At 37.8% G+C, this 12,029-nt stretch overlaps 1 non-coding gene and 1 pseudogene across 1 annotated transcript; one reads left to right on the forward strand and one right to left on the reverse strand.

The window, feature by feature from the left end:
- Nucleotides 1–3,712: 3,712 nt before the first annotated feature.
- On the reverse strand, nucleotides 3,713–3,819 carry LOC149499219 (small nucleolar RNA R71). Its single transcript, XR_016319166.1, has one exon. It is a non-coding gene; the product is annotated as a small nucleolar RNA R71 (small nucleolar RNA).
- A 954-nt stretch (nucleotides 3,820–4,773) lies between these two features.
- Nucleotides 4,774–12,029, forward strand: part of LOC149499220 (uncharacterized) — a 31,735-nt pseudogene continuing 24,479 nt past the window's right edge.

Genomic DNA, 12,029 nt, shown 5'->3' on the forward strand with positions numbered 1-12,029 from the left:
TTGAAGCAATTATTTGAAAAATTATTCAATATAAAAATTTTTTATATTATTTATATGATATCTTCTTGAAGTAACAAAATTTTCGTCATAATATATAAAAATTTATTGTGATAAACTTATTTGTGACAATTGCTTTTAATTTTGATAATAATGATAAAAAATTTATTTCGTCATGATAACAAAAATATTTATTGTGACAAAAAATACTAATGACTATTTTTTTGGTCATAACAAATGACTAAGAATGATGCTAAAAATATAGTGACAAAAATATTTTTTGTCATTATCCGCTTTGTGCCACCCTCTTTTGTGGCAAAATGATCTGACAAAAATTTAATTGTTCACTACTTAACACTCTTTTCATGCCTAAAATGACTAGATTTATTTTTATCACAATATGAGCATCTTGTGTGACATAATTAATTTTGTCACAACGAATTTGGTTATAATATCTCATATTTCTTGTAGTATGTTTTAATTGTTCCACCAAAACGCACTAAAATGAGTCCTCAAAAGAAGGTTGAAAGTATATGTCGGGTATAATCTATATTAAATATTTGGAACTTTCAAATAAGAAAGTTTTTTATGCCAAATTTGTTAATTATTATGGATCCCAACATTAGGGGGAGAAAATAATCAGTTAGAAGAATAATTGATTGGAAAGAATCATCATATTATATGTTGAACCTCATACAAGGTAATGTGAATTTAAAACTTTAAAAGATAATTCATTTGTAAAATATTGTAAATTAGTTGTCAGATATATTTACTGATCCAAAAGAAGATAATTAAATCTCAAATACTAGCTGTAAATTGCTCCTATTAGAATTAAAGTCCCTGAAGGATAAATTACCTATGCTAATGAGTCTAAGACACGCCTGAAGCATGATAGACTAATTGGTTCCAAAGATAAAAATCATTGGAAAAAAAAAAAGCAAATATTTAAGATGGTCAAGCTTTAGAGAGCAATGTGTGGAAGAAGTCCCTAACATGAATAATAAATTTCCAGAAGAAACTCAAGTACTTGAAATTATTGAAAATGATGAGATCTCAATAAATATGTCATTTCTGGACAAAGGTTGAACCAATTTAAAAATAAATGTCGACAACATTTTTGTATATGATATAGTGCTTGATATTGTGATAAAATGAGGATCTTGAGTATTGTCTATCGAAGAACATAGACATAGAATTGATTGGCCAAAAAATTGAATGACGCATATGATATTTAATTTACTTGAAAAGTAAATGATAGCACTAATTTTTATAGTGTTTTTATTTTAATTTTCACTAAGAATTCTAGTATATTTTATCTATCTAAATTAGTTTTTATATAATATTGTTATATTTTTATTAAAAAGCTTCCTTGAAATACAACTCACTTGATTTGGAGGAAAATTGTAGGATTATGCAAGAAAAGAACAAAAATAAAGGCAAAACATATTTAGCACGCTCCAGCCCGTGCTGATCAGCACGGCCGTGCCAAATGCAAGGCAAAATAGGCAGAGATCCAGAGACGCGCACGCCCCAGCCCATGTTGAGCAGCACGCCCATGCCACAACAGCCATAGACTTCCAGGGGCTTGCACGCCTCAGACCGTGCCAAGGCACACACCCGTGTGCGCACTGGAGATAGAAGCTTGGCCCGTGCAGCTGAAGCACGCCCGTGCTACACATGTTCCAGACTTCCAGGGGCTTGCACGCCCCAGGCCGTGCCAATGTGCACGCCCGTGCGCGCTATACCTTCCAGACCGTGCTGAACAACACGGCCCATGCTGAGAGCCTTAGACTTCCAGAGCCTGGCACGCCCTAGACCGTGCCAGGCAGCACGCCCGTGCCAAGCAAGAAATCCTGAATTTGAGTCAAAAGTTGCCAACTAATTCCTACTATTTTCATAGCTCACTTTGGACAACTTTCCTCACATGCAAACCAAGATCAACTCTATGAACATGGGTGAGTCATGATTAAAGAAAATGGAGACCTAAAAGAGAGCTTTACAACCAAACAAAAGAAGACTTTGATCATTAAACCATATGGAATCCTATACCAAAGAAGTCTATATAAAGAAGAGGAGAGTTTATCTCAAATCATCCCATCACACACATTACATTACACTTTACATCTATTCTCCCTCTCATAGCTTGTATATAGTTTCTCTTTTAGAAGTTAGGCATTCAAGAGTTGTCAAGTGTTTCAAGGAAGCCATCCAAGCAACCTATCACTAGTTCTTATTTCTAAACTCTTAATCTTGTTTATTTCTTTCATTATCTTTATTGATTATGGAATATTTATCAAGTATTGTTGAGTTTTATTTAAGTACTATGTGTAACTAAATTCTCATACTAGGGGGTTTAATGTAGCTTAATTTCTTTTCCAATTTATGCAATTAGATTTATTTTTCCTTATTCAAGTTATGATTTATTAATGAACTTAATGCTTCTAGACAGAATTTTCCCCTAGATTGAATTATTTCAATTATCACTATCAGAAGAAGGATCTTTGATATGAAAAGAGTTAATAAAACACATGAGAATAATAACTTGATGCGGAACCTATATGGTTTGACTCATGGGGGGTTTTTACAATTTATCAAACTTAAATTGTAAATTCTTAAATAACTACATAACTTAATGATTTAATTCATATTTGATTTCGCTATTGGAAGATAGGTAATTAAATGGGATAAAAATAACTAGTAATACATTGGAAGAGCTTGTTAGTGAATTTAGAGTTGTTTCCCTTACTTGAATAATTAAATTGATTAATGAACTAATGAAATAAATTGGAAAGAATTAAGTGAAATCAAAACCCCTAGTAGTTTCAACCCCTTGATTCCTTTTAATCAACTTTTGTTTACCTGATTTTTGTTTATTTTACTTTTATACAACAAATCTCTTAATTATCATTTAAATAATAACAAGATACCACAATTTTGGTACTTGGATTACAATACTCGTGGGAACGATATCTTACTCATTCATATATTACTTGTAGCGATTCGTACACTTGCGAAATAAGCTGTCAAGTTTTTGGAGCCGTTGCCGGGGACTGGCAAAACCAATATCAATACGAATTATCTTGTTATTAATTTGGACATTTACTTATTTATTTGTTTTATTCATTTGGTTTCTCTGAAGACTATCTCAGGTTTTATGCAAAGGAGATCTGGAAGAACAGAACCTCTGATCTTTGATCCAGAAATTGAAAAAACCTGCAGAAGAAACAACGCAGCAAGGAGAGCACAAGAGAATAGATCCGAACAACAATCAAACATGGACGGAATTAATCCTCAACTTCCGAACATACCTCTGGCTGTAAATCCTCAAATCATACAACAACAAAATGTCCGCACATTGCCAGACTACACCACGCCCTCTCTCAATGGAGCTACCTCCAGCATCACTAGGCCAAGAGTGGAAGCAAATAATTTCGAAATCAAACCAGCAATTATCCAAATGCTGTCCACATCTATTCAATATGGAGGACTCCCTAATGAAGATCCTAATGCTCACATCACTAATTTTTTGGAAATTTGTGATACCTTTAAACAAAATGGTGTTTCTGAAGATACTATTAAATTAAGACTTTTTCCTTTCACTCTAACGGACAAAGCACGATCATGGTTACAATCTTGCCCAGCTGGAAGTTTTACAACTTGGGAAGAATTAACCCAGAAATTTTTGGCAAAATTCTTTCCATCTTCTAAAACTACCAAACTAAAAAATGAGATCATGACTTTTGTTCATCATGATCAAGAAAGCTTGTTTGAAGCTTGGGAAAGATTTAAAGATTTGTTGAGAAAATGTCCTCACCATAGTTTGCCCAAATGGCTACAAGTCCAAACTTTCTATAATTCATTGTCACCTAATATTAAAATTACTTTGGATGCAGCTGCAGGAGGATCATTTGAGAGAAAAGAGATCGATGAGGCATATGATTTAATAGAAGAAATGGCAAGCAATAGCCATTATCAAAGCAGCTCTGAAAGAAGAAAGACTGCTGGAATCTATGAAATTGATGCCATCACAGCACTAAATGCAAAGGTTGACAACATGGTAAGAAAGTTAGACTTGCTAACCACTAAATCTGTAAACTCCATCTTTCAAACTTGTGACAGATGCAACGAACCGCATGGGGTTGGAGAATGCATGTTAGATTCTGCAAATCCACAAACTTTGGAGCAAGTAAACTATGTTATGAACCAACAGAGAAGGAATTACCCATATTCGAATCCTTACTATAACAGGTTGAGAAATCATCCAAATCTTTCATATGGTAATTCTAACAACACTTTAAAATCACCACCAGGTTTCTTGCCTCCTGAGAAAAAAAATCTCATGATGATCTCCTCACTGCCCTCTCGAAATCGCACATGGATTTCATGAATGAAACAAGAGAACACAACAAAATCCAACAAGCTGCGATAAGAAACCTGGAGATCCAAATGGGACAGTTTGCAAACATGATGGCAGCTAGACCTCAAGGTACGTTACCTAGTAACACTGAGAAAAATCCTAAAGAACAGGTACAAGCCATAACCTTGAGGAGTGGTAAAGAATTGGAAGACAAGCCCAGAAAGGAGAAGGAGAAAGAAGAAGAGAGAAAGGCGCCTATCATTGATCTGGTGGAGAGGGAAGAAGTGAAACTGTACGTTCTACCCGTTCCATTTCCACAAAGGTTGAAAAAGACGCAGGATGACCAAAGCTTCATGAAATTTCTGGACGTCTTCAAAAAGCTTCAAATAAACATCCCTTTTGCTGAAGCTCTTGCTCAAATGCCCAGCTATGCGAAGTTCTTAAAAGAAATCCTGAGCAAGAAAAGAAAGATTGATGACCAAGGAATGGTGAAACTGACTGAAGAATGCAGTGCGATCATTCAAAATAAATTGCCATCAAAGCTTAAAGATCCAGGGAGTTTTTCTATTCCTTGTAATATTGGCAATTTAAATTTTGAAAAGGCTTTAGCTGACCTAGGAGCTAGCATAAATCTGATGTCTTATGAAGTCTTTAAAATGCTAGGTATGGAGAGCTCAAGCCAACGAGAATGTCTCTACAATTGGCCGACCGATCAATCAAATACCCCAAGGGAATTGTAGAGGACGTACTAGTCAAGGTAGGAAAATTCATTTTTCCAGTTGATTTTGTCATCCTTGACATTGATGAAGGCAGCGAGGGGTCATTGATCCTTGGAAGACCTTTTCTTGCAACTGCAAGAGCTCTAATTGATGTACATGATGGGAAACTGACATTAAGAGTTGGTCAAGAAGAGGTTGTTTTCGATGTGTTAAAATCTTGTAAACTTCCTATGGACTGCGATGATTGCTTTAAAATAGATGTAATTGATATGTGTGTAAAGAACACTTTATAGCGTAGATAATAATAATAATACAGAAGAAAAAGAAAAAGAAAAAGAAAAAGAAAATACACCGGCCAAACAAGAACTGATGCAGCTTCCTCCTCATTTGAAGCATGCATTTCTAGGAGAGAACAGCTCTTTTCCTATTATTATTTCCTCTCACTTAATGCTTGATCAAGAGGAAGGGTTATTGCAGGTTCTTCGAAAGCACAAGAAAGCAATAGGGTGGTCAATTTCTGATTTACAAGGAATAAGCCCGAGCATATGCATGCATAAAATCCTGATGGAAGAAGACTACAAACCTTCAATCGAACATCAAAGACGATTGAATCCAAACATGAAGGAGGTAGTGAAGGCTGAGATTATAAAACTTCTGCATGCCGGTATTATCTATCCAATCTCAGATAGTAGTTGGGTGAGTCCTGTTCAAGTTGTGCCAAAGAAGGGAGGTATGACTGTCATCTTTAATGAAAACAATGAATTAATTCCCACTAGAACAGTCACTGGTTGGCGTGTGTGCATTGATTACAGGAAATTGAACAAAGCAACACGTAAGGACCACTTTCCCTTACCTTTCATTGATCAAATGCTTGAAAGACTTACAGGTTATCCTTTCTACTGTTTCTTGGATGGTTATTCAGGATACTTTCAAATACCTATTGCTCCTGAAGATCAAGAGAAGACCACTTTCACTTGTCCTTATGGCACTTTTGCCTATAGGAGAATGCCCTTTGGACTATGCAATGCTCTTGCAACCTTCCAAAGATGCATGATGTCCATATTTTCTGATATGGTAGAGAAATCTATTGAGATCTTTATGGATGACTTTTCTGTATTTGGTTCTTCTTTCGATGCATGTCTTCATAATTTATCCTTAGTAATGCAACGTTGTGAAGACACTAACCTTGTGTTGAATTGGGAAAAATGTCACTTTGTGGTTAGTGAAGGTATTGTTTTAGGGCATAAGATCTCTCAACAAGGAATTGAAGTAGACAAAGCCAAAATCGAGGTAATTGAAAAACTACCTCCTCCTAACTCAGTGAAAGGGATAAGGAGTTTTCTTGGTCATGCGGGGTTCTACAGAAGGTTTATCAAAGACTTCTCAAAAATCACAAAACCTCTTTGTAATTTATTAGTTAAAGATGTTCCTTTCAACTTTGACAAAGAGTGTTTTGATGCTTTTAACAGGTTAAAGAAGGAGTTAATCTCAGCACCTATCATCACTACACCAGATTGGACTCTTCCTTTTGAACTTATGTGTGATGCTAGTGATCATGCTGTTGGAGCTGTTCTTGGGCAAAGAAAGGACAAGAAGTTCCATGTTATCTACTATGCTAGTCGCACATTGAATGATGCACAATTGAATTATGCAACTACTGAAAAAGAATTGTTATCTATTGTTTTTGCTTTTGACAAATTCAGGGCCTATTTAATTGGAGCCAAAATAATAGTCTACACAGACCATTCAGCAATCAAATATTTGCTAGAAAAGAAAGATGCAAAACCGAGACTAATTCGTTGGGTTCTCTTATTGCAGGAATTTGATCTGAAAATTCGCGACAAAAAGGGAATCGAGAATCTTGTAGTTGACCACCTTTCCAGGCTAGAGTTGGGGGAAGAGGATACAACCAAGCTACAAATCAATGAAAGCTTTCCCCATGAGCAACTTTTGCTAATGGTAAATACTCAAACCCCCTGGTATGCTGATATAGTTAACTATCTTGTTTGCAAAATCACTCCTCCCAACTTTTCTTATCAACAAAAGAAAAAATTCTTCCATGATATCAAATACTATTATTGGGAGGAGCCCTTTCTGTTCAAATATTGTAGTGATCAGCTATTCCGGCGGTGTATACCGAAAAGTGAAATGGAAAGTGTCCTTAAATTCTGCCATTCAATGGAATGTGGAGGGCATTTTTGGAGCAAACAAAATAGCAGCACTTATTTTGGAAAGCGGTTTGTATTGGCCTAATCTATTTAAAGATGCTTTTAACTATGTTCGCCTTTGTGATCGCTGTCAGAGGTTAGGTAACATTTCGAAGAGACATGAGATGCCCTTGAATAGCATACTTGAAGTTGAAATCTTCGATGTTTGGGGTCTGGACTTCATGGGACCTTTTCCATCATTATACTCAAACCAATACATCCTAGTAGCAGTTGACTACGTGTCAAAATGGGCAGAAGCTGTTGCCCTACCCAATAACGATTCCAAAAGTGTGATGAGCTTCATCAAGAAATATATCCTCACACGACATGGTATTCCGAGAGCAATAATCACAGACGGAGGTAAGCACTTCTGTAACAAGTACCTTGACTCCCTACTTTCCAGATATGGTGTTACTCACCGTGTAGGTACCCCATATCATCCTCAAACGAGTGGGCAAGTAGAAGTCACGAACCGAGAAATCAAGAAGATCTTGGAGACAACTGTTGGACAATCCAGGAAAGACTGGTCCAAAAAGCTCGATGATGCTCTTTGGGCCTACAGAACAGCCTTCAAAACACCAATTGGCATGTCCCCATATCGAATGGTATACGGTAAGGCTTGTCACCTCCCTGTCGAGCTTGAACACAAAGCATATTAGGCAATCCAATTCCTCAACTTTGATACCAAGGAAGCTGGTCAAAAGAGGTTCCACGCTTATGAAAATGCCAAAATCTATAAAGATCGCACAAAAAAGTGGCATGATAAGCGTATCATCCTTCGGAACCTAAGGGTAGGCCAACATGTATTACTCTACAACTCTAGACTCCGCCTGTTTCTCGGAAAATTGCGCTCAAGATGGTCCGGCCCATTCACGATTAAAGAAATTTTCCCACATGGAGCAGTTGAGATAATGGATGGTGATCGAAGCTTCAAGGTTAACGCTCACCGTTTAAAGGTTTACCAAGGTGGAAATTTTGATCCCGTTAAAACCGCTATCAGTCTTGTTTAGCTTGGATCAGGTTCAGTCCGTCGAACTTAACGACGTTAAACAAAAGTGCTTATGGGAGACAACCCATTCAAATTTTGATTTCTATTTTGTTTATATGTTTGTTGTTTGTTTCATTCAATTTTCAGGGATAGCTAAGAGTTAAAAAGGCAGCATGCCCTAGGTGTGTAAATTGAGCACAACCGTGCTCAAAGAAAAATTTGAAAATTGAGAATCAGAGGGGTGCATGCCTGAAACCGTGCTACTTAGCACGCCGTGCCACAACGCACGCCCCTGGCAAAACCATTGGCATGCCCGTACAAGGTAAGTAGTCTTTGCCTTGCAGGAAAAACACGCGCACGCCCCAAGCCGTGCCGCGTCGTACGCCCGTGCCCGCTTGCGCTAATACTTCCAAAGACGCACACGCCCCAAGCCGTGCCACGTCGCACGCCCGTGCCCGCTTGCGCTAATATCTCCAGAGGCTTGCACACCCCAAGCCATGCCGCGTCACACGCCCGTGCCCGCTTGCGCTAATACCTCCAGAGGCTTGCACGCCCTGGCCCGTGCCATCCCGCACGCTTGTGCGCGCTATCAACTGGACTTCCAGGAGCAAGCACGGTCCAGACCGTGCTGAACCACACGCTCGTGCGCACTATTCTATTTAAATAACACGCCCTGAATCCAGCGCGCACGCCCTTGCCGCCAGTTGCATTTTCTCTCATTTTCTCTCGTTTTCTCTCATTTTCTTTCATTTTTCTCACACTTTCTTCAATATTTTGCATCATAATGCCTCCCATGTACAAAAGAAGCTGACCTGCTTCATCTGTAGCAGCTGGACGCCGCTCCTCTCGCTCTTCCACCGCATCCCCACCATCTGACAGTCCCCCACTTCCTCCTTTCGAGCCAAGTTCTCCCGCGCAATTGGAAAGGTACCATAAACTCTCCTCACGCCCTCTTTTGCCAAATAAATTTATAGACATTGATGCTTTATCAATAGTTGGACTTAAGGATGCGGTGATTGAGCCTTTAAGGCGTGTAGGGTGGGGAACTTTTATTGACATGAAGGATCCGGTGTATCCCCCTCTGACCTTAGAATTTTTAAGCTCCTATTCTTCCATCATCAGATTTCCAATCGGATGTGTTCAAAATTTTGTTCGGTTTCGTCTGCTGGGTAGAGATTTTGAATTGTCAATAGATGAATTGAGTCACATTTTTTATTTTCCCACTGAGAATGCAGCTACATAACTACCCATAGATTCTTTTGATTCCGATAGGTGGAATGAACTGATGAGAGAAACCGGTTATAACCCTAGGATCTCTAAGGCCTCCAAACTAAAAAGTCCTGCTTTAAGGTATATACACAATTTTTTTGTCAGTACCATATTTGGCCGCAGTGAAAGTGACGGAGTTTTAGGGCGAAATGAGCTATATTTTCTATGGGCCATAAAACACGGGGTCTTATTAAATGTGGGTTACTGGTTGGGACAAAAATGGGCTCGAGTGGCACGCGCAGATAGGGGAGCCATCATGATGGGTAGTTTTGTCACACGAATTGCTACCTATTAGAGGGTGTGGAACCCGGCTAGACCTATTTATGACAGTCTAGGTGGAGGCAGAGGCACCAGGATAGATATCGATATGATGATCCATATGAGGATTGTGGAGAAATTTGGAGACTCATGATAGCACCAATTTTTATAGTGTTTTTATTTTAATTTTCACCAAGAATTCTAGTGTATTTTATCGATCTAAATTAGTTTTTATATAATATTGTTATATTTTTATTAAAAAGCTTCCTTGAAACACAACTCACTTGATTTGGAGGAAAATTGTAGGATTATGCAAGAAAAGAACAAAAATAAAGGCAAAACATATTTAGCATGCTCCAGCCCGTGCTGATCAGCACGGCCGTGCCAAGTGCAAGGCAAAATAAGCAAAGATCCAGAGACGCGCACGCCCCAGCCCATGCTGAGCCGCACACCCGTGCCACAACAGCCATAGACTTCCAGGGGCTTGCACGCCTCAGACCGTGCCAAGCCACATGCTCGTGCGCGCGCTGGAGATAGAAGCTTGGCCCGTGCAGCTGAGGCACGCCCGTGCTACACATGTTCCAGACTTCCAGGGGCTTGCACGCCCCAGGCCGTGCCAATGTGCACGCCCATGCGGGCTATACCTTCCTAGACCGTGTTGAACAACATGGCCCATGCTGAGAGCCTTAGACTTCCAGAGCCTAGCACGCCCCAGACCGTGCCAGGCAGCACGCCCGTGCCAAGCAAGAAATCCTGAATTTAAGTCAAAAGTTGCCAACTAATTCCTACTATTTTCATAGTTCACTTTGGATAACTTTCCTCACATGCAAACCAAGATCAACTCTATGCACATGGGTGAGTCATGATTAAAGATAATGGAGACCTAAAAGAGAGCTTTACAACCTAACAAAAGAAGACTTTGATCATTAAACCATATGGAATCCTATACCAAAGAAGTCTATATAAAGAAGAGGAGAGTTCATCTCAAAGCATCCCATTCCATCCCACACATTACATTCCACTCTACATCTCTTGTCCCATCTCTCATTTCATAGCTTTGTATATAGTTTTTCTTTAGAAGTTAAGTATAGAAGAGTTGTGCAAAGGTTCAAGGAAGCCATCCAAGCAATTATTAAACTAGTTCTTATTTCTAAACTCTTAATCTTGTTCATTTCTTTCATTATCTTTATTGATTATGAAATATTTATCAAGTATTATTGAGTTTTATTTAAGTACCATGAGTAACTAATTTCTTATACTAGGGGTTTGATGTAGCTTAATCTCTTTTCCAATTTATGCAATTAGATTTATTTTTCCTTATTCAAGTTATGATTTATTAATGAACTTAATGCTTCTAGGCAGAATTTTCCCCTAGATTGATTTATTTCAATTATCACTATCGAAAAAAGGATCTATGATATGAAAAGGTTAATAAAACACATGAGAATAATAACTTGATGCGGAAGCTATATGGTTTGACTCATGGGGGGTTTTTATGATTTATCAACCTTAAATTGTAAATTCATAAACAACTACATAACTTAATGACTTAATTCATATTTGATTGCGCTATTGGAAAATAGATAATTAAATGGAATTAAAATAGCTAGCAATACATCGGAAGAGCTTGTTAGTGAATTCAGAGTTGTTTCCCTTACTTGAATAATTAAATTGATTAATGAACTAATGAAATAAATTGGATAGAATTAAGTGAAATCAAAACCTCTAGTAGTTTTACTTCCTTGATTTCTTTTAATCAATTTTTGTTTACTTGACTCTTGTTTATTTTACATCTATAAACAATTTCCTCATTTATCGTCTAAATAATAACAAGATAACATAATTTTGGTACTTGGATTACAATCCTCGTGGGAACGATATCTTACTCATCATATATTACTTGTAGCGATTCGTACACTTGCGAATTAAGATACCAAGTTTTTGGCGCTGTTGCCAGGGATTGGCAATACCAATATCAATACGAATTATCTTGTTATTAATTTAGACATTTACTTATCTATTTGTTTCATTCATTTAATTTTTCTTAAGACTATCTCAGGTTTTTTGCAAAGAAGATCCGGAAGAACAGAACCTCTGATCTTTGATCCAGAAATTGAGAAAACCTGTAGAAGAAACAACACAGCAAGGAGAGCACAAGAAAATAGATCCGAACAACAATCAAACATGGACGACATTAATCCTCAACTTCCGAACATACCTCTTGCTGCAAATCC

This window comes from Jatropha curcas, chromosome 1 (genome assembly GCF_041381405.1).
Source record: "Jatropha curcas cultivar XTBG-Jc1 chromosome 1, XTBG_Jcur_1.0, whole genome shotgun sequence".
Lineage (NCBI taxonomy): Eukaryota > Viridiplantae > Streptophyta > Magnoliopsida > Malpighiales > Euphorbiaceae > Jatropha > Jatropha curcas.